Source organism: Capsicum annuum, chromosome 6, assembly GCF_002878395.1.
Source record: "Capsicum annuum cultivar UCD-10X-F1 chromosome 6, UCD10Xv1.1, whole genome shotgun sequence".
Taxonomy (NCBI): Eukaryota; Viridiplantae; Streptophyta; class Magnoliopsida; order Solanales; family Solanaceae; genus Capsicum; species Capsicum annuum.
The window spans coordinates 76,873,369-76,896,931 of NC_061116.1; the positions used below are offsets into that span (position 1 = coordinate 76,873,369).

Below are 23,563 nucleotides of genomic sequence, written 5' to 3' on the forward strand. Positions count from 1 at the left end.
CATCGAATTTAGGCAAATTTTATATTGTTGGAAAGCTAATTGAATTTCCTACACAATGTCAGTCTCCAAACTGAAAAATAATTAGTGTTTTAGAAATTTTATTTTTGAATACTTATGCACTGAGACTTAGATTATGCTAGGGAAATACAGGTTGTTACACTTACCTAATGAGGTCCTTAAGTCAATTGTAATGATAAGGAATCTCAATAACAACCTAACCCTACTCCTTCAATCTCTTCTTCCTAGTCCTTCACTTGTCAATCATTCTTGATTCCCATGGCTTTTTTCCTAAGAATATTTAATTTATGCATTGATATGATACTTATCCTGCTTATGAATGAATCTTTACTTTGTGTATTACATCTGTTCTCTTTAAATTGCAAAGTTATGTTAGTGTTTTCCCAATGGCCATGAGTAAACTAATTTGTGCTTAATTTACTCTTGGTTTACTTTCACTTCTTTTTAATGATGCCAAAAGGGGGAATACTAACTTCATAAGACCAGGTGTAACAGGTGTGATGAGTATGATGTACAAGGACCAAGTATCATAAAATAATCTAAGAATTATTCGTGATAATGTGGTGTATATTGATCGGGAGAAATATGTGATATGCCAATAGATGAATGAATGGAGTCATGATGATAGGGGGAAAAACGACAAATACACTAACTGAAGGTCCATACTAACAGGGGGTAGTTTTAGCTATAAATGACAACAAGGGACCAGGTCCCTATGTTGCTTGATGAAAGAAGAAGCATGATAATAAGGGGAACATTCATCTTCAGATAGTAATCACTCTAATTAAATGTGATGAACGTGCACTGATGCCTAAATTATATGGTTTGGTTCATCAACATCAAAAAGGGAGAAAAATGTGATATGTTGTTTTGATGATGAGTAGCTAAACTGCAAGGGACCAAGTTTCTGGACATGCAATGTATAGTACAACTAGCACACTGTATCTATACAGCTTTGTCTTCTTATGTAACAAACTTGTAGGTGTTGATTTGTACTGACTTGGACAGCTGGTCCAATGATATTTTAGGCCTAATTATCACCTATCTATAAAAGGAATGATATGCCTCTTCTACAAATCATTTTTTGCGATTCTAAAGAGTGAAGAGAGGCAGCAAAAACCCTATTTCAACACTATTCAAGTTCTTAACTATTTATTTAAGCTTAAATAGAAATTATTCTTGAGTGATCTTTAATTTGTAACTAAACTACTCATCTTATAAGAGTAGTTCTTTCATTTGTTGAGATAAGAGATTAGGTAGAGTTGCCTAAGCTTAACACTGATTAGAGTTAATTGGTGTAGAGAGTCCTATGTAGAGCTACCAAGATGAGCTTATAGTAAAGTTGCTACTAGTGCAAGGAGCCTAGAGTTAGGCTAAAATCTAGACTGTAATCAGAAGGATGGTTATAGTGGATTTATTTGGTTTTTATGAGGGAAAGTCATGGTTTTTCCCATACTGGGTTTCCATGCAAAAATCCTTGTGTTTTTTACTCTTTCATCACTATCTTTAGTTTTCTTGCACTTTGTTGTTTGATTGCCTGTGATTGATTCTGAGAGACCTGTTCCCTTACTGTGTGAAGCAACCCCAAGGGTTATAACAATCTTTTGTAGATAAAGTTTTCTTCTACGATAGAGATTAACCAGGTTCCTTGGCATCTGACATGTACGTTATCAGTGTCACTTTTCCTCTACACCGATAACATTTATTTTTTATATTTTATTTTATATCACTTTAGGATATTCACCCTTATTCTTACACTATTGGTGAAAAAGGTTATTATTTAGCGCAAGACGATCACCATGATTAAGATTTCTTTCTCGACTATAGTCATGACTACTATGGGGGTCTAGACCTTTTTCACATCTAGATTGGTGACATACTAGATTCTTTGAGGGGCTAGATGATCTGAAGCTCAAGACCTCTTTAACATCTTGTCACTTTGAGGTACTAGATTCTTTTTGATGATGAAAAACCAACCATACAACTTTGAGAACGTCCATCACATTTAATCAGTATGATTATCACTCTGAAGATGAATGATCCCCCTATAATCATACTTCTAGTCTGTTGTTGTCATTTGTAGCAAAAAATATGAGAACATTTGCTTCCCCCTGTCACTTTACCTTACCATACTTTCCCCTGTCAGCATGCACACATAAACACACATACACACACACATCTGGGCCTTACATATAAAGTCATTACTACTCCTTTTGGCATTATTAAAAAGGATTAATAGTAACCAAGAGTAAAGATAAGTACAAGCTAATTAACTCATGGCCACGGGGGAAAATACTAACATGAAGAATAGCTTTAAAATAATGGAGACAAATGAAGTACATAGGCAGAATTCATGCATTCATAAAGTAGAAGTCAATACCAGTACAATCATACCAAAATAAACACATAAAATAAATGCCTTCAAAAGCCAATACAGGAGGCAACATATGAGACTGACACAGGATTGATTAGAGGATGGGGATAACTGGGCTTAGGTAGAGGGAGGTTTGGGGGAAAGGAACTTAATCTACATCTCTATTCTTACATTTTCAGCATTGTAGGCATCGAATAACTGTTTGGTGAGAACCTTTACTTTAGCATTCAGTTCTTGAACTTCACCAGTTCGTGTTGCTGCTTTTGCTTGGAGTTTTGTATTTTCAGCTGCAAGTTCATAAGTGACACCTGTTCCCTTAGAGGACAACTTCTGATTCTTTAACTTCAGGTTTACTATTGCAACATCTTTTCTAGCCAACTTGATCCTTAATACCTTTATTTCTTTTTCCAACTTGGTTTGAATAGCTAGCAACTCTGACACTTGAGACACAAATCCATCTTGGCCCTCTATGCATTTATTCTCTACAAAATTTGTCAGGCTGATCATCTGCTTGGATGTTCCAAGTATTCCCTTAGTTCCACACACATAATAATGTTCAAACACATTGTTCAAGATATATCCATATGGCATTCCATGTTTGCCTACCTTTTCGTGAATCACTTTATGCATATACTTTGTCATTAGAGCAAGAAGATTTATCAATTCAAACTTTCTCAAGGATTCAATCAAAAACAAGTCAACCTTGGAGGTAATTTTTCTTTTTTTATACCTTGGCAATAGGACCTTGTTGATGAACTCAAATACCAGTTGATAATCACTTTTTAAAAACCTATTTTTCACTGCAGTTGTTGAGGTCCCGCCTACCTTTGATGCCTCAATCATGAATTCAGTGGTAGGTTGTTGATTTACTACAGTTCTTAGCTCTATAATAGGTACATCCAGGATTGTAATACCCCATACTTTTCTTAGTTCATTTCATCCTATAGTATATGTATAAGAGGCTTAAAACCTAGAAACTTAACTAAGTATTGGGGACTTAGTCTTATTTTTGGCCTCTTAACTTCAAGGATTTTTAAAGTGACCTTCCTAACCCCGAGATGTAGGTTTTTGAAATAATTCATGTTCAGGTGTGTAAGAGGTATGTCTTGAGGAAGTTTCGAATTTTTTGAATGAGGATTGGGTCGTGTTTGGATTTTGATTCCAGCAGCTCAATGCGATTTCATCACTTCTTGCTAGATATAGCCATGAGGCACCCATCGTGTTGTGGTCTTTACTAAATCTGCATTCCAGTTATGAATTTAAATCCCTAAGGGGTATTTAGTCTTTTCCCCTCAACCCAGCTCGTAAAAACACGACTTAAATCATCATTTAGGGCATTATATGCCCAATTTCCCCAATTCCTCTCTCAAACAAACCCTAACCATCTCCTAAGAACATTAAATTCAATCATCTTCCCTTTAAACCAAGGATTCAAGTTTCCCAATTCAAGAACTTTCAAGAAAAATTTCAAGATTTGTATTTCCCTTTCAAGCATCAGGGTTAAAGGTATGTGTGATGTTCATCCATGGGCCCTTTTCATCCATGAAATCCAAGAACCTATTTTTATGCTTTAAATTATGAATTTATAGGTTTATAATGAGTTATCTCCATGAAGTTTATATGAACTTCGAATAGAGATGATATTTACAAGTATTTTTCATTGAAAGTAGCCCTTACACATTTGAAGCATGAAGTTTCTATGTTAAATCCCAAATTCAAAAACTATGATATTTTCACATGTTTTACCCTTTCTCATGTTTAATATCATGACCCCACATGTGTTTGATTAAATTTCTAAATGACTTGCATTTTGAACAATGATCCTTTATTATGGTTTTAAAGCTTCATATGTCCTTATTGATAATTCCATTCAGTGTTGGGGATTATGAATACCCAAAACTTAGCTGTTTACATATTTTCAGTAATTGTAAAATAGTTTCAGATAAACCATAAGCATTATTATTCAGTCAGTTATTAAGATCAGTTGTTTATTTATTTAAACTTAGTTTTCTGTAATTAGTATCAGTTCAGTTAGGAGTAGGATTTAGCATCGAGCGAATGTAGGAGAGCAGCTTCTCCGTTATTTAGGTAGAGTCATTAGTAGCAGTCCCTGTATTCTAGAACTACATAGCTAGTGTGGGTATGAGGAGTCACCCATCAGTTTAGGCTTAACTTACTCTGAGGAGTCACCCATCAATTTAGACTTGACTTCCTCCCAGGGGTCACCTGTTAGTTTAGGCTTGGCTCCGCCTAGGGGTCACCGTCAGTTTAAGATTGAAACCTTGGTTCTTCAGGGCACCAGTTTAGTAGATCCACACAACCATTATTAGTACCCATGGCACAGTACTAACACTCTTCCAACTAAGGTCACAGGTTGGACCCCGATTAGCTCAGATTGGGGCATATTAGTTAGATGATACCTCCCACAGTCTTAGTTCAGTATTCAGTATAGATTTTTAGTTCAGTTTTTCTTGACCAAGACATACAGATTATCAGTTATTCAGTTATCAAGTATTTTAGTTTTACATATTATTTTAAAAATATTATATTCTTGGTCTTGAACTCTCGGTATTTTAGTTTTCAGGCATTCTTGCTCAGTTATCTCATACTATTCAATCAGTCATCACTTTATGCACAGTTAACTTGTGTATTTTAGCCTAACTCATCTCATATACCAGTACATTCAAAGTACTGACTGCATACTTTCTTTGTGCTATAATGTCTTATATCATAGGTTCGGACGCTCAATTTCCTGACCGCGCTTAGACAGTTCAATTCATCAACAGTAGCAGTTGTTGTAAGTCCTCATATGTCGAGGACCTGTTATGTTATTTTAGTCTTTTTGTATTTCATTTCATTTAGACAGTTTGGAGTTTGTTGGGGACTGTCCCATCAACTTTTTTCAGTTAGTTTAGAGGTTTTCAGACATGTAGTCAGTCAGTTAGACATTCAGTTGGTTTTTATCAGATGTTTCAGACACATTTTGATACGTATTTTAGTATCCAGTTAAACATTATCTTGTTAGTATTTAAAACCTTATGGCTTTTATTAGTTACTTCTGCATATGTCTTTTATTATCAATATATTATTTAGTGCTCATTGTAGGTACCAATGCATGGGTTAGCTTGTGGTCACTTGTGACCGTAAGAATCGTTGTCGCGGCTAGGGGGTAGCCTTGGGTTGTAATAGGGATCTTTCCTCATGTTTCTTCATCTATATTAAGAACCTTTCCCTATACTTGTTCAGTCAAACTCAAACCATCATCTGAGAATTCCATGGAGTAGTAGAATTCTCTCACCTCACCTTCAAAGATAATAATAGTTGGTTTTTCTAGCAGGTGAAACCAACCCTGATACTTTACATACTCTACCAGTTCTACCATCCCTAATTTTTCATAAACTTTTGGATCAAACACTCTTCCAGACAGAACCTTTTGTTTTCTCAGGTTCCCAATCCTCCTTTTTCTGGAGATATATTTCTTTTTCTTATTTTTTTCTTTCTTTTGGGCTCACTACTTGGCTCTTCTTCTTCATCAGGTTTTCTCTTCTTGGGACCAGGTCCTTCATAGTCATTTCTATTCTTAACAGTTATACGCTTATACCTTATTCCAGTAGAGCTACAAGTCTTTGACTTAGAGGTCCTAGTTCTCTCATCATCCTCAACTTCCATTCTTCTTTCTTTAATAGCAATAGTAACTACTGAATCAATTTCTTCCCCTTTTTTAACCTCCACAACTTCTACATTTTATTCCTCCTTTACAGTAGTATATTTCTTCAGCCTTTTTCTTTTCATGGTTGAATATTTGTTGGCCTTCATGGTATCTTCCATCATTTTTTTTTCAAAACCTCCTATAGAATAGGTTCTAGTCACTTTCACCTCAGAGTTCATTATTTTCTCCTTTCCTCTACTTCCCCTTAGTTTCTTCATAGTCCATCTCAGAGGCACTTCATTCTCATCCTCCTCATTCTCCTCATTTGGAGGTAGCAATATATCCTTCCCCTATTTGCTTCATCATTAATGCCTACTTTATGTTACACTTCATCAACTGAGATTTCTTTGGTGCCATATGCAAGCAGGAGTAAGTTTTCAGCTTTCCAGTTCTTATTTGAAAAAAGATCAACCCTTTTTATCGAAATTTATTCACCAAATAACTGAGAAAAAATAGGGTTTGAATTTGAGGGTGTAGGAGAATCAGGTGTTTGTAGTGTTTCAGGGGATTCAGCATTTTCAAATTTTTTAGAGGGCTTGGGAAATTGGAAGTTTTCAATTAATTTTGAATTCCCTAAAGAAAAGGGAGTTTTAGGTTGAGAAATTTCTTGGTCTATTGGTGACCCAAACCTTTGGTTTGGGTTATCTATCATGATTGGTTGGTCATAAACTTCCAAGGCTAAGAAGGGTTTAATGGAGGTTGACTCGATTATAGGTTCTGGACATTCTAAGGAAGATTCAGTTAGAAGAATTGACTCAAATTATTGTTGGGGACTAGAGGTGATGTTTTCCATGGTTTCAATTTTAGAAGAATAAAGATGTTCAACTTGTGGATATCCAATTTGAATCTCTTGAGTTTTATCTACTTCATGGTCTTTTGTAGGATTTGAGAAAGTAGTAATGTCATCCATTTGATTTTGAGAGATAGAGATGAGTTAGGACCAGTTTGTCTTAGAGAAGACTTGTAGATTTGGGAAGATGGTTTGGACAAGTTAAAGAATAATGACAAAAAGGTCTAATTTAGGAATTTTAAGAAGTGACCAATGTAATTAAAGATGTTCCTTTCGAACTAACATAACTATACCTAACAAGTGCAACTCTTTATTTTGAAAAAGAATTGATGGCTTAGAGAACAAAAAAATACATGGCTTTTCAGACAACATTTTGTGATTACTTAAGCATCATGTAGGTACTAACCTGGCAGATGGACCAGGTCCTTCTTTTTTTGACTGAATTTTGTACTTGTGTTTGCTTCAATTGTTCTCCTCCTAAGATGTTCCTATGAATGTATACATGCAACGGTATAGATCTGAGTTAGATTAACATGCACCTATATTATCATGGATACCAGTCTCCTGAGTTGTTTCCTCTTCACCTTTTTCAGGGACTTGAAGCCCTTATGATGTGCATTCTCCTTCTGAATGTATTCATTATTCCTTAATTTAGTCTTAAGCCAATGTTGACATCTTCCTTTCAAATGTCCATCTCTTTTACAGTAATTGCATAGGAGTTTGTGCCCTTTGCCTCTATTTTCAAAATTAGCCTTTTCTTTAGACTCAACAGATTGGAACTCCGCTTGATAGCCCATACTTCTACCATCATTAACACCTTAATTCTTCAAGTTAGAAAGTATCAATGGGGAAGAAGTCCATTTAAGAGACTTTTTCAACTCTTTTTAAAGTGGACCAGGTCCCTCTCTAACTCTTTATTCCTGTGAAGTGCAAACATAAGGTGTTTTTGAGAATCCGTCATCCTTTCTTCTAGATCAATTTGAAGTCTTGGAGCTTCTTTCTTCCTTTTTCGTCTATCTCATTTACCTTCTTCAGATTACTCATCAAACTTAGATTTTTAGATTTTATTTTTGTGAACAAATCTTCAGTTTCAAAATTTTGTAAGGCTAAAGCAATCAACTCATGTTCTTGATTATCTACTTTTTCTTCTTAGGCATTCTTCTCAACAGTTAGTTCACATGTAGAGTTTATCAACACACCTGCAAGCCTTTTTATCTTCCAGGCAGTGTAATTATCTAGATTCTCCTTAATATCAAAAAGAGTTACCTTCTTTTCTTTTTCATCTTCTGTGTTTTTGCCATGAACGCAAACAAGGAATCATAGATAATTGGAATGTCTTCCACTACCAGCATAGAAACATCTCAGGTCTTATCATCTTCACCCGAATCACTGGAAAAGTCTCCCCATGTTGCCAAGGCTTGTTTTACAACATACTTAGCTTCTGTTTTCCTTCTTGAATTTTCAGTGACTTAGTCCCTGCTCTTTTCTTTGTCATCTCCAGTCTTGAGATACCCATGGAAATCCAATTTGTGCCATGGATAGTCCTTAATAAAATGCTCAGGACTTCCAAATGACATACTTCAACATTGTTTCCTCCTTTTTTGCTTCTTTCTCTTCTTTGAAATTGATTACTCTTCCTCATTTTTTGACAATTCTCTTTGCCAAATAGGCAACATCAGTGTCTTCTTCTGTTGAATAAAGTTTGGAAGTTTTTAATGCCAGGGATTTTTCCCTTTTTTCATCATTCCTCTACATCTCTTGCTGCTTTTTGAGCTCATACCTTTTTAGAATTCCAATCAGTTCATCCATGTGAGGGTCTTTAGATTCTTCACTTCAATTATGGCATCTGTATTGCTTTCCCAGGACTTTGGAAGAACCCCAAGAATCTTCCTCACTTGCTTGTATACAGGAATTACTTCTCCCAAGCAATGAAGCTTTGTTGTGATAGAAGTGAATCTTGTGTGCATTTCTTGGATGGTTTCTCTTTCTTTCATGGTAAAGGTTTAGTACGGAGTAGTCAACATGTCTACCTTAGAATCCTTCACATCAATAGTGCATTCATTAGCAGTCGTCAATCAATCCCAGATTTTTTTGGCATTTTCACAATTTGAGATCCGAATATATTTATCAGGACCTATGCCACAGACTAATAATTTCTTGGCCTTGTATTTATTCTCAATCTTCTTTTTATCTTCATCATGATATTCTCTCCTGTATTTTACTACCATTCTTGTTATTTCTCCTTCTTTGACTTCTTTAACTGGAACATGACGAACATCAAGAAATATATCCATAAGTTCACTATCCTTGGCCATAATGAAATCAAACATCCTGGTTTTCCTCCACCCATAATACTGTCCATTGAATTTTGGTGTTCTAGTGGTAGATTGCTCTTCTTCTAGATTAGGTGGAGTAGCCATGCTAGTCAAGACACTCTAGGTGTTAACCTTTAGAGTGACCTCACTCTGAGACCAACTGTTGAAACCCTAAGGGTTGCACCACATAGTGTGGGACCAGGTTCCTCAAAATCAATCACAGTCCAAATATAGTAAAGTAACCAAGAATCAAAAAACAGTGCAGGAATCGTAAAAACACAAGTTATTAACATGGAAACCCCCCTTGATCAAGGAAAGGAAAAACCACGGCTTGCCCTCACAAACTCCCCAAAATTCACTATAACCAAACTCTAGATTATAGTCTTCAATGAACCTAACTCTAGGTTCCTTTCGCTTGTAATAACTCTACTATAATCTCATCTTGACAACTCTGCTAAGGACCCTCTACACTGATTAACTCTAATCAGTATCAAAACTTAGGAAACTCTACCTAATCACTCTCTACTCAAAGAGAAAAGTCCATTGCTCTTATGACACGTGTAATTCATTTACAAATCAGAACTCACTCAAGAACAATTTTAATTTAAGCACATACAAACAACTAGAAACTTGAGTAGTGTTGAAATGGGTTACTTGTTGCCTTTCTTCACTCTTTGTATTTTCGAAAAACCAGTTGATTAAGAAGTATCTTTTTTATTTAATAGATGAGTGATGATTAGGGTTGAAATAACATTAGACCAGATGTCCTATTCAGTACAAGCAACACCTGCAAGTTTGTTACACAAGAGGAAAAAATTGTGCAAATATGCATGCCAGCTATAGTATACCATGAACATCCAGGGACCTGGTCCCTTACAGTTAGCTGCTCATTATGAAAACTACATATAGCTGTAACCAGGTTCACCGGTCTCATATGTGTAAGAGAAAAATGTCAAGTAGAGTCTCATGGACTAATACATAGATGTTTGTATCTATTTTTGAGAGGCTATAAGATGTCTTTAGGAGAAACTTCTCTATTTTGATTCCTAGTTATGCAAGTTGTTCTTACCCAATGTTCTTACAAAGGCAATTTTGAGTACATAGAAAAAAATTAAAGTCGAAGAGTATATAACACTCAATGCTCCCCTTGAATTTTATTTTTGATTCTATTAAATAAAAGGTATAAGAAAATTTGAGCTCATTACTAAAAATACTCATATACAATGCTCAAGCTAAAAACCCAAGAAAAGTAAAGCAAATACTCCATAGTGCATTATTTCTCCTCCCTTAAAAATAAAAGGAAAAGTAACCAATCAAAATTGTGTCAAAGCAGGCAGCAGTTCAACATGTCTGCTTTGGCAAAATTTGATTGGTTACTCCTTGACTCTTTATGTTAAAATAATTGATTCAAAGAGTGATAAATAAGTGTAAGCTTCACTTCATGAATTAAGCTTCACTTCATGAATTATTAATTATCGGTCTATGAATGGAATTTCTCAACTATAAAAGGACATGACAACACATTAGCTGATTGATCAAAGAAAAACATTAGCCCACTCAAGTCACCCAAGTACTCATGAATGTCATATATGTTAGCCATTTTTTTTAGCGAATTCAAACTCTCATGAAACCATATTTGATCTGTTTGGTGTAGCACCTCATGACAATTTTGAGATTATTTCAAAAGTAGATAGTTGAACTCTTAAAGAGAAAAATTAGTTTGAACAAAATGAAGCTTGTTTCAATTAATGCTAAAATAATCGAATTCAAAAATTGATAAATGAGTGTAATTCTTCTCTTGATGGAACATTAAATGTCATTTTTTGAACCAAATTTCAACTATAAAATGACACAAAAAATTGATTTTAATAAATCAGTTGAGTAACTAAAGAAAAATATTACTCCTCTCTAGTCACCAAGTACTCACGAGTACCATATATGTTAGCCCTTTTCTTCTTTTCTCAATAAAGTGGTTTGAATTTTTAAAAAGTTCATACTCTCAAAAATTTATATTTGATTTGTTGTTGATGATGATGACGGTCATGAGTTCGAGGAATTCTTGTCTTCGACATGGAAGACTATTTATTTTACTACAGACAACACACACCATTGATAGTGACTCCTTATCTAATGAGTTATCTTCTTGTGACACTTCGTGATGTTGATGATGATAGGTCATCATCATCAGCATCACCAAGTTTCATAGGAAGACAACTCATCAGACAAGGAGTTTACTCAATGGTGTGTCATTTCTAGTAAAAAAAATTGTCATCCACATCACCGACAGGAATTCTTTGGACTGAAAATGAGACCACTAATTGAATTTTGTTTCTTTTTTTCATTTTTGAGTGGATTATCACAAACACATCTAAACTATTTTTTTTAAAGTTTAACGCCTAAAATAGTACTTTATATAAAAGCCAATGCACAATAGTACACAAATGATATCAGAATGTCAATGTAATTTTATCACACAAACACAAAGCAAAAAGTTTGTTATATAATACATTATATTGTCTCGTCCATTTGGCCACTTAGGCAATTAGCTAAGGCTTCATAATTATGAGGCCCCCAAATTTTAATATATAACTAGTTATGTATACTAAGAAAAATTACTGTAATTGTTTGTTAGCATTAAAAAGAAAACAATCCATATTTTTTAAAATAAAAAAGAAAAACTAAGTAGAGTTTTACCTGAAATCTTCCTTCGTATTAAAAGGAGAACACCTCATTAATTCTATGCCCCAAAAAGTTAGACTAATATTTTTTTGCACTTTTAGAGTGTCGGGTAAAATAAAAAAATTATTTATAAGCACCTGATTTTAAGTCAAACTGACAAAATAAGTCAAAAGTTAAAAGCCAATTCTAGTAAGTCAAAAGCCAAAATCCATCCCATAAGCACTTGGTGAAATATAATAAATAAATGAATCTATCCATGTACTCTACTAATCAATATATATATATATATATATATATATATATATATATATATATATGAGTTTTAGCCAATTCAATGTGGCATGTCTTAGAGGCCTCCAAACCTATTTATCTTTTTTATGGTTTTTTTGATCATTTTTTATTTTAAAAAATTAAAAATTTACGTTAACATTTATACACAACATTAAAGATAGTCATATTAAATAAACTTCATCATCAATGCTATTAAACTTTTCTCATTTAAATGTTATGTAAAAAAAGAAAATGTTATTTATTTTTTTGGACATTAATTGAATTTTCTCCTCATTTTAAATATTTAAGTATTTAAAAAAACACAAAACTCAATATATATGTATGTATGTATATATATGTATATATATGAGGGAAAAAAACTAAATCATCAATTGTAGTCACTCAAAGAAAACATTCATTTTTTAAAATGATTTTTAATATATTCCCCTCCTTTTCTGATTTTTCATCTTTTCCTTTTAATGCTTTATGTGTTCACTTGTAGTCTAATTTATCTCTTTTTTAATCCTAATTATAAATGTACATGATAGTATCTTATAATGTTTGATTTTTTTTATTTAATGTATTTAATCAGAAGAACTATTCATAACTCAAACCTCTTTAGTTTATTCTATTAATGATATTCATAATTCTTATTTTTTAATCTTCATAACCTCTAAAATTTAATTTGTAAATTTATGATGCCTTATGATATTCCTCCATTTTATATATAAATTCATGTTTTATGTTAAAAAAAAATTCTTATTCAAAATTGTTCTTTCTCCTCTTTATCACTATAGCCTCCTCTAAATTAGCTAAATTATGAAAGAAAAAATTAACGCAAAGACAAAAAAAAAGTCTTTCTCAAAATCTTTTTTTTCATCTTTTATTGTTTGATCATATTTAGTTTATGGGGTATTATGATACACCAAGAAGGAAAGAAAGAGTGCTCAAGAAATTTTGAATAGAGATATATAGTTTGAATTACTTCTTTCTCATTGATTACTTTTTTGAATGTATAATTTCAATAAAAATATTGTAAATGTTAATAGAACATAGTGAGTAGTTAAATATTCATAAAAAATAAAAAAAGACAAAGGAAAATGAATTAGGAATTTTCTATTTTTTATGTGAATAGTTCATTTTCTTTTTATTTTTAAAGTTATTTTAATTAAACAATTTTATGTTATTTGTATATAATGGTGTAAAAAAAATTCTTTAATTTTTGATGGGTGTTTTATTTTTATTATTGATCACTAAAAGTTAAAGATGAACTAATTTAATTTATAATATCATAATTTCTTTCTTTACATATATAATTTTTTTTGTCAACTTTTTCCTTGCTTGAAATGTAGTTAATAATTATTTTTCGTTCTTTTTTAACTTTGTGAATATAATTTTCTTTTATTATTTTATTTTCTTTTTGAAAGAGATGAATAGATATTTCTTTAATTATTACATCATATCGGTAGAGCATGTAGATATTTATTATTTGAATATTGGAATTAATGTTATTTTTGTCATATTTCACAGATTATTTTATATAAAAATTGTCAGAGCCTAAAGGCAAACGTATGACATGAAAAAAAATAGAAGTTAAGAATCTGGATATGAAATTGAAAAGGAAAAGAGGATTGGCATAGAGGATCATATGTATTCGTATTTTGAGGCTTAAGTCACTTCTCGCCTTTTAAAATTGCATGTAATGTTAACCTAAACACCTCATCTAAAATTATAATCATTGAACATGTAGATTATCCAAATATGTACCTATTTAAAGTTAATCATATAGCCACATCTCTTGAGAATTCTCTTCTCATATAAAAGAATTTGTACCTGTTGACACCTAATTTTTGCCCTCCCACATTTCAAATTAATTTTTAAATTTCTCAATTTTAAATAGTTTTAAAATATTTATTTTTAGTTATTTTGAAATAAATTTCAACCCTATTTTTTGAATTTAGGCGTAATAATATATTTATTGTTTAATTATACATAATTACATAATTATCTGTTAAAAATGCTTTAAAATTTATTCAGAGTGAAAAGTTTGAACAATTGTAAACATTCTACTTTTCCCAGTATCGATTGAAAATTAAAAAAAATTAATGAAATAATTAGTTTGTTGATATTTTATTATTATTATTATTATTATTATTATTAATGTTATTATTATTATTTGAAAAAATAAAATAAATTATGTCTCATTAAATATTTATTTTAAAATTATTAAATTTGAGAAATTCGTTAAACTAATCAGAAGATAATTTCATCTCAACTTTATCGAAATGTATGCAATCGTGACCATTTTATTAATAAGATAACGATAATTAGAGATAATTAGATGTAATAATTGTGGTCTTATTTTCCTCCTCCCTAAATAGTCCACCAACCTTTCCCTCAACACCGGCCCAAACCTGCCAACCCACTTCCTTTATACGGGATATTCTCAAAAATAGACCTAAATTAGAGTGGCTTTCAAATTTTAGTCCCAAATAAAATGGCTTTGTTAAAATAGCTTTTACTTGTTAAGTCATATTTTTTGGATGAAAATACCCTCCTCTAAAATATTCGTTGTTCAATCTCTTTCTTCATCTTTTTATTCCAAATTCCAGAATCAACCCATGTGATGGCTCTCTAAAGCCCGAGGCTAAGTTGCCCAAACCGTTAAATCTCTTTCTTCCAAATTCGAGAATTGACTTTCAAACATTCACAGAATCAATTTTTGTCGTAAGGGTTCTTCAGGTATGAAATTCATCATCAAAAGTCATTATGGTAATTTTAGATTATTGATGCATTTTGGTAATTTTAGCTCGTTATATAATTAGCCTATTGATTTGATTTTTGGGGAGGTGAACGTAAGCTGAACTTGGGATATGTTGTTGTTGTAGTAACATATTTACCATTGAGGAATTCCTTCAAAATGGTTGTGGGGAGTTTGTTATTGCGGTTATAATTATGTTTGAGTAGTTGTGGGGGTTGGTCTTGGAGGGAAAGACCGTTAATATGGGAGTTGACATTGATCACAACATATTTTAGGAAGGCCAAACGTATAAGGTCAAAGTGGTACAAGAAATTAGTTCCAAGTATTTCAAACTAGTGGTATAATTAGCATTGGAAGATAATGAGGAATTGTGTCGAACAGGTTGTAGGGACTTTGTTATTGTGATTATAATTGTGTTTGAGTAGTTGTGAGGGTTTGGTCTTGGAGGGAAAGGTTGTGTTTTCCATCTTAGATGAATCCAACCTATGGTTTAGAGATTAAAGAAGCACTAAATTATTGATTCTAAGAAAGAGCACCTTAGCTGTTAGCTTGTATAACATAGAGCAATAGGCAATGGGTTTAAACTCTCTAATGGTAGTAGGATTTTGCACTAGAAGAGAACTACAACCACCAAAATATCTGAATAATAAATGCATTTATGAAAGACAGGTGGAGCCAGGGTCATATATCACAAGGGCCTTAGTAAAAGAATTACGCTATATATATAAGACGAAAAGTATATTTTTATGTATATATAATAGATACTGAATCCCTTGACTTCTTTCGTGTGTTCACCTATTTATATTCGAAACTCCCTTAGTGAAAGTCCCGACTTCTCCACTGATGACAGACCACATTCAAGTGTTAGGTAAATGAAAATGGTAATACTTTTTGCTTTGGAAACTGATTGTGATGGAACTTATCTTTAAGCCTAAGATTGTAGAGTTTCTATCAGTTCATAAAGTTAATATCATATACTCTAGATAATGACTATAGATGAGCAGTTTCTAAGGCTGCAATCATTGAAAATGACAAATCAAATAGCTGACCTTTTAAACCTCTACAGTCCAATGTGTTCAGTTTTCTTGTTCAAGATGTGGTGTGAATGGTGTAGACGTAAATTTTATTTTCGTAGTTTCCAACATGTGTATCTTGTGAGGGCTCTCTAGTTAGTATAGATGAGCTTTGCAATTAGCTGTTAGATTACTCCACGCCATATTTTAAAGACACCAGAAAATGTCTAGCACTTTGCTAGATTGAATCCAAAAATAGCACACACACAAAGTATTGTTAACTTTGTTTCAACATTTTTATCCATTCAAGCTTTTGTTTTATGCTATTTTTGGTTCTAAATTATGGTCATATGTACAAGCAAAAAACCAGGCTGACTTATGCTCTCCAAAGAGTTAAGGTTTCATCGTTTGAATTTAGATAGCTTTAAGACTTCATACATCCAGCATTGTATTCTTGAGATGTAAGTTGCGCGTGCATGAAACCTTAGGCTAAAAAAATATTTAAAAAATGTAAGTTTCCAACTTTTGACCATTGACTATATCTTCTATTGAAGGCAAATATCTGATGTTTTGAGTGATCTTACTATAAAAGTCAGATCAGCCAGTTTTGCTCTTCACAAGGTACAAAAATGAAGTATGCAATCTTTCATCCTCTCATGTAATTTAATCTAACGCTTTTCATCGTCATTGCAATGCTCAAGTATATGGAAAAACAGAAGTTGTGCAAAGAAATGGCTAGTCTAAAGTACCTTGAAAAAGATTAATGTTTTAGCCGTTATAAGTAGGCTACCGATATCAATACAACTGTGTTGAGGAGAAAAGAAAAGTCAATAGCCAGATGCAAAAATAGAACTACAAAACTTAAGTTATGTGCTTCGTGTTAAAATTAAGAAAAATAAAAGAAGAATATCTTGGATATGTCACACCCTCTTTTCAACCGAAAAGAATAGATTTTAAGTTTTGAAAGGGTTTTATTATTAAAGTGACAAAAATAAAGATTTGTTTTAAAAAATGATTTATTTCACAATTAAATTTAGAGTCGCCACTTGGCATAATCCGGTGTGCCAAGCCACCTTTGGAAAATCCTTTCAGAAATGATTTGACTCTTTAAAACTGGTCTGCGAACAAAGATTCCAGCTAAGGAATTCTGTTGACCGAGGGGAAAGTGTTAGGCACCCCTCGATCCCATAGTTTGACCACGGTCGCATGGTGGAGTGTATCGGCTAGTACAACATTATGAATGTATAAACTAACAAACACATAAACACGAAACAAATAATCAAACAAACAAAATAAATATTAATATCCAGTCCAATTTATTATAGACCCAAGATTAAAAGGCACTGAAATGTAAACCTACGCTAACCTACACTAAGCTTAAACTACGCTCCATGTGGTGCCTCGGGCCTTGATCATGAGCTTCTTTTGCGTACAACTTTCTCAAGGCATTCCTCTGATGAACAATACAGATACCTCAAGGCATTCCCCGACCAAATAAGTACAAATTGAGTCAGATGCGATAAAATAAAACCATTCAACACATATTTCAAAAATTCAACAAAATTACAAATTCTAAACTTTGCCTACCCAACCTACGTTTGCCTACCCATTCGACCTATCATGATACTATCAAGTTTGATAATACATTGACCATTTCAAATTAAACAACAGTTCAACGAATTAAACTAACTGACATCCACCCCTTTTTATTAGTTTTCCATTCACACCCCACGATTAACAAATTTCAACTTAAAATCAACCAATCAAACTACGATAATTACAGAGAAAGTCAAACACATCACCAAATCGTATCACCAAACACGTTAAGATAATAAAAGAGTAGAGTTAAGAATTTGGACCTCAAAATAATTAATTTTTGTTGATAATAATGAGTTAACGGGCACGAACTCAAAATCTCAAATAAAAACCTCAATAGCGACCAAAAATCCAACTCGATATCAAGAAATATAACTCGAAAAAATTTGATGCCAATAGAAAAAACCCCAAAATCAATGATTTCCAACCGTTCGTAAACTAACCCGCTAGAATCAGAGTTGGTTGGCCATTTATGCCTCTCCAGATCTCCGGCAGACCACTTAGCCCCAAAACCAGGGGATCTCTCCGACTAGATCTCGCCAGAAAAAGCCAGAAATATAGAAGGGTAGGGGATTTCATGGAGTTGCGGGTGACGGGCTTTAACGGGTGAAGCCTATTCCGGCAAAAAACTCGTTGGAGATAGTCAACTCCATCAATTTTTCTCTTATTCTTTGACCAGCTCTTTCTATCTGTCTCTCTCACTCGATCTCTCTCTATTCTCCTCTCTTCGTCACTCTCTTTCTCGATTCTCCCTACTCTAGTGTTTCTCGATCACCATTGACCCCTCCCCCACTATGTACGTGTGTGTGTATTTCTCTCTGTGTGTAAGTGATGTTCCAGTAGGAGTGTGTTGGTGAGGATAAGTGTTAGGTGGGTATGTAAGAAAATGGGTAGGATTAGGTAGGGGTAGGGTGAGAAGATGTGAAAAATGAGTAAAAAATAATATTTGGGCGAACAAAATTACGTGTCTACAGGATACATTTCTAGTATGATTGATAATTTATCATTATTTGTAGTTCCCTCTGGTTTTGCAAAGTGAAAGAATTAGAAAGCTGCTGCTAGAGGCTAAGGGTACAAAGGTTTCAAGAATCAATCTTTTGGTCTTCCTAGCGGATATGATGCATTTGAACTTTTTGCAAAGTTCTGCTATGGAGTGAACATTTAGATTACCATATTAAACATGGTGTTACTCAGATGTGCAACCAGGTTTATGGAAATGATAGAAGATATCTCCAAGAAAAATCTGGAAATTCGTATTGAGGTATTCCTTAAGGATGCAGTATTTCCTAACATATCCAACTCAATATCTGTTCTTCATCGCTGTGAAGCATTACTACCGGTATCTAAAGAAGTCAATCTTGTTAGCCAGTTAATAAATGCAATTACAAACAAAGCCTGTAAAGAGCAGCTAACATCTGGTTTGTCAAAACTAGAGTATAATTTTCCACCCAAACCTGTTCAATGCGTTGATTCTGAGACACTATCAGAATGGTAGGGAAAATCACCCGCGGTGCTAAATTTGGATTTCTTTCAGAGAGTTCTATCGGCAGTAAAAATAAAAGGTCTTAAACAAGACATTACCAGTAGAATTTTGAAAAATTATGCCCAAAATTCTCTTCAGGGCTTGTTTATCAAGGACCCTCAATTGGTTAAAGAAAGTTTCTTGGATTTGGATTTGCAAAAATGACAAAGGATCATTGTCGAAACAATAGCTGGCTTACTACCAATATAATCCAGGAAGAGCGCAGTACCAATGGATTTTCTTTCAAGTTTGTTAAAGTCTGCTATAGCAGCATCAGCATCGACTTTCTGCAGGTCTAATCTAGAGAGACGCATTGGTTTACAGCTAAATCAGGCAATTCTTGAAGATATTCTCATACCTGCAAATCCATATGGAAACAGTCACAACCCTTTCTATGACATAATTCTATCTTGAGGATTTTTTCCTTGTTCTTGAAATAGAAAATTTTTTCCCAAGAGGCAAAAGTTTATTGTTTAATTGCACTGATTAGATTATTAACATATATGCAACTCTAACCTCATGGGAAAAACTTAGTTTAAAAAATTATTGAAATTGAAAACTTTTGCCCAGGAGGCAATAATTTATTCTTTAATTGCACTGATTAGATTATTAACATATATGCAACTATTGCCTCATAGGCAAGACTTACTTTAGAAAATTGTTGAAATCGAAAACTTTTGCCCAAAAGGCAAAGTTTATTCTTTAATTGCACTGATTAGATTATTAACATATGTGCAACTCTTGCCTTATGGACAAGACTTTAGAAAATTATTGAAATTAAAAACTTTTTCCCAAGAGGCAACAATTTATTATTTAATTGTACTGATTAGATTATTAACATATATGAAATTCTTGCCTCATGGGCAAGACTTAGCTTAGAAAATTATTAAAATTAAAAACCTTTTCCCAAGAGGCAAAATTTTATTCTTTAATTGCATTGATTAGATTATTAACATATATGCAACTCTTACCTCATGGGCAAGACTTAGTTTAGAAAATTGTTGTACAAATGCTATACTATTTAAATTGAAAACTTTTGTCCAAGAGGCAAAAGTTTATTCTTTAATTACACTGATTAGATTATTAACATATATGCAACTCTTGCCTCATGAGCAAGATTTAGTTTAGAAGATTGTTGTACTGTTATTATAAATATCAAATACAAATTTTTACTAATATTCTTTTGCTCAACACAGGTTTCAGTATGTACTTTTGGCTTATAACGCTTCAATCATTGAGTTACATGTTTAGCCCAAATAATATTGGACCAGCTAAAATAGGGACCCAGTTAATAAATATGTTGGTTCAATATGTGACTTTGTTACCTCTCCCGCACTAGTATTATTGACATTGACACTTCTTATTCTCAAGACCAACTGATAAAGTTATTTTTTTAGAGGATACCTATATATATATATATATATATATATATATATATATATGAAGGCTTTTTAAGTGGGTCCACCAAGCTTCTAGTCACATTATTTGTTAAGTGTGTTATGTGTCCAAGCTTCTAATCACTTAAGCTTTATACTGTTAAGAAGAAATTTTAACTTTCTAATATTTGTGTTCAAGAAAAAGTATGGAAAGTAAGATATTTTACAAAGCACCAGCAATGTCAAACAATGTACATGAAAAAAACAAATAAACTCATGGTTCTCTTAGTAGCAAAAGAACTCAAAAACATCCTTCCCCCTTCCCTAGAGCCTGGAGCAACATATGTTGCGCACACATCAACAATTTCATTTAACACAACTACTGGCAAAGCATGTCATTCCCCCTTATGTGTTCTTTTTATCCTAGAACTAGGATTCTAACAGAAAAGAAGCTAGTTCACATCTTGCAACATTGCCATATTTATACGTATTGTACTTTCAGTGCAGGCCAGTAAGCTTCCCAATTACTACCTTCTGATGGAAAGAAACCATCAATTTTGAGCATTCCCTATCGTAGAAAATAAGGCACATAATTACACATCTTTTTCTATTTGATAAAGGGATGTACATTTACAAGTATCTTTAAAAACAAAATATACTTACAAAATCTGATTCTTGTCGTAGCTGCTATGCTTCTCACAGGTTATGCTCCACTCCTTGGACACACTGAGAGTGCACTGAGCAGTAAAGACAGCTGCAACAGCAAGAATTGATGTTGGGAATCTAAGCATTTCGTATTCAACTAGACATAGCTCAATCAAGAAGAAAGACACGAGCTCCACCTGATTTAAATAATGACAAAATGTTTTATGGGTAGTGATTCATATTGTTGCGTTACTTCTTCATGTGACAAAGACGTTTAACCGACGTTCTTATCAGATTGAGAGGCTTTAAGGAACCGTCGTATAAACACATAAGTTATAGGTATTGTCATGTTGAACTGTAAGGCATTAACTATCAACTTCTCCCGTGGATAAGAAAATGATAGAAATCATTTAGCGAGGAAGAACAAAGTGGAGATACAAGTCCTGATAATGTAAGATTTTGGTCTTAAACTAACCATTTCAAGCACTTGTTTTCTAGCATAAGCCTTGTCAGAGATCAAAATTAGATCCTTCACTACAGGTACAGAAATCTCTTCATACTTGCAGGCAAGAAGCAAAGCTGTTATTCAAACAAGCTGAAGTTTTTTTCTAATCACTAACTGAACTGGCAGGAATCTATCGATGAGATTCATATTCAAATACAAGGTCTCCTCTATCATTTCAAACTTGTAGTGAATCTATAAATTGGATTAGACGTTAAATGACACCTAAAATTATCAAATTCTTCTTCATAAAACTAAGAAATAACATGCAATAGCAAACACTATATACCTCAATTAGTCAGTTAATGAAGATGCCTCTCATCCTCTCATTGATATCAAATTGTTGTTCTATATAGTTTAGAGGGATGCAGCCAGCGATCTACAATTGAAAATGACATTAAAAGAAAGGGGTAAAAAATACACCTCCATTTCTTTCCAGATTTCCAATTAAAATTGAAATAGTAATCATCCTTGATAGAATAGCATCACAACAAAAATAGCCCAAGTATACCCTCTGTGTGTCTATATATCCTATGTTCTGCCCTATTATTTTACTGACTTAAAATTGCAGTCCATATTAAAATTAGACTAGCTTTTGTGAATAATTTGGCAATCTATTAAGCTTAATGAGATCTTATCCAAAAGAATTAGATAATCAGTTGAAAAATATGGGACTTCTTCTAACTCTACATGCCATAATCCTAATGATCATGTACAACAATAACAACAAACCCAGTGTATTCCCACACAATGGGGTAATAAGCATGTACAAGTTGTAACCAAAAAAAAAATTCAAACAAACAAATAGGGAGAGCGGAGATAACATCTATACTTAAGCCTTCTTGAAGTAAGCATAGATGTCATCAATGTATTTTACTACAGTGAGTTCGTTCTTTTTATCAGAACTGTCTATGTCCACAACTGACCAATCTTTTGTATCTTCCATCTCAATTTCCTAATCCTGAATCAAAGATTTAACACATAAATGGCAATCCATAAGAATTATATTCATAACCATGATATATAGATCATAAAAGCTTTCCATCCTATCAATTTCCTTCATCATTGCTTCAGTATGCTGCACAAACATTGGCATGTCAGAATAACCAGTGGCCTTGTAATCTTCACCATCGATAATAATGCAGTTTTTTGTTTCATCTCTAATTGGAGCCACTGGGATTAGTTGATTTGTTATCTATGGATATACAATATTAACAGCAACTCAATTATAAAATAAACCAGGAGGGGATAGACACTGTACCTCAATTGTTGGTTTCTGTTGCTTGTTCGCGATTTGTGCAGCTAACTTCCTGAAATGTTAGTAACCCCACATACAAATTAAACATTACTCTATATTCAACTCCAACTTTATAAATTCTATGTCCAAGCGCCTACTTAGTATCATACAACCAAGAAATGAGCCAAACCTTGTGATCGAACGATGAATTGAAATAGGAAGGATCTTGTTAACAACATTGGATTTGTTTTTACAATAAAATGAAAATAAAGTTAAAACAGGTAGACAAATCAAGATTAAACTAAAAATCGAATGACTCCCTTTCGCCCCTCTAACCATACACCTGGCTCTACTAGTGAATAGAAAAGTTATAACTTTACACCAAAGTTACAAAGATAGCAGGCAGACATTAGCCAATTCAAATATAGATTAAGATAGCAAGTGATAATACCATGCCATTCATAGGTCGACCACAAGTTGCAAGTGAATAAAACCACTCCTTCGAATCCACTCCATAAGAGCCAAACACTAAGCATTCGGGTAGCACGTCTTTTTCTTTAACGTATATATTTTTGGCACTTAAAATACATGAAAAATGAATACAATTAGAATATATGCATTACCATAAGTACAAAAATGAAAAAATGAAAAGCTTAAAGATAGTAAACCTACCATTTCGACGTATTCAATCCACACTCGATAAACGCCCAAAAATTAGTATTCAAGCTCGACAAATTATCAAATACTTCAATGTCA

The 23,563-nt window shown here is 33.1% G+C and overlaps 1 pseudogene; it reads right to left on the bottom strand.

Annotated features, from left to right (window-relative positions):
• Nucleotides 1–20,852: 20,852 nt before the first annotated feature.
• Nucleotides 20,853–23,146, bottom strand: LOC107874248 (annotated as a pseudogene).
• Nucleotides 23,147–23,563: the final 417 nt, after the last annotated feature.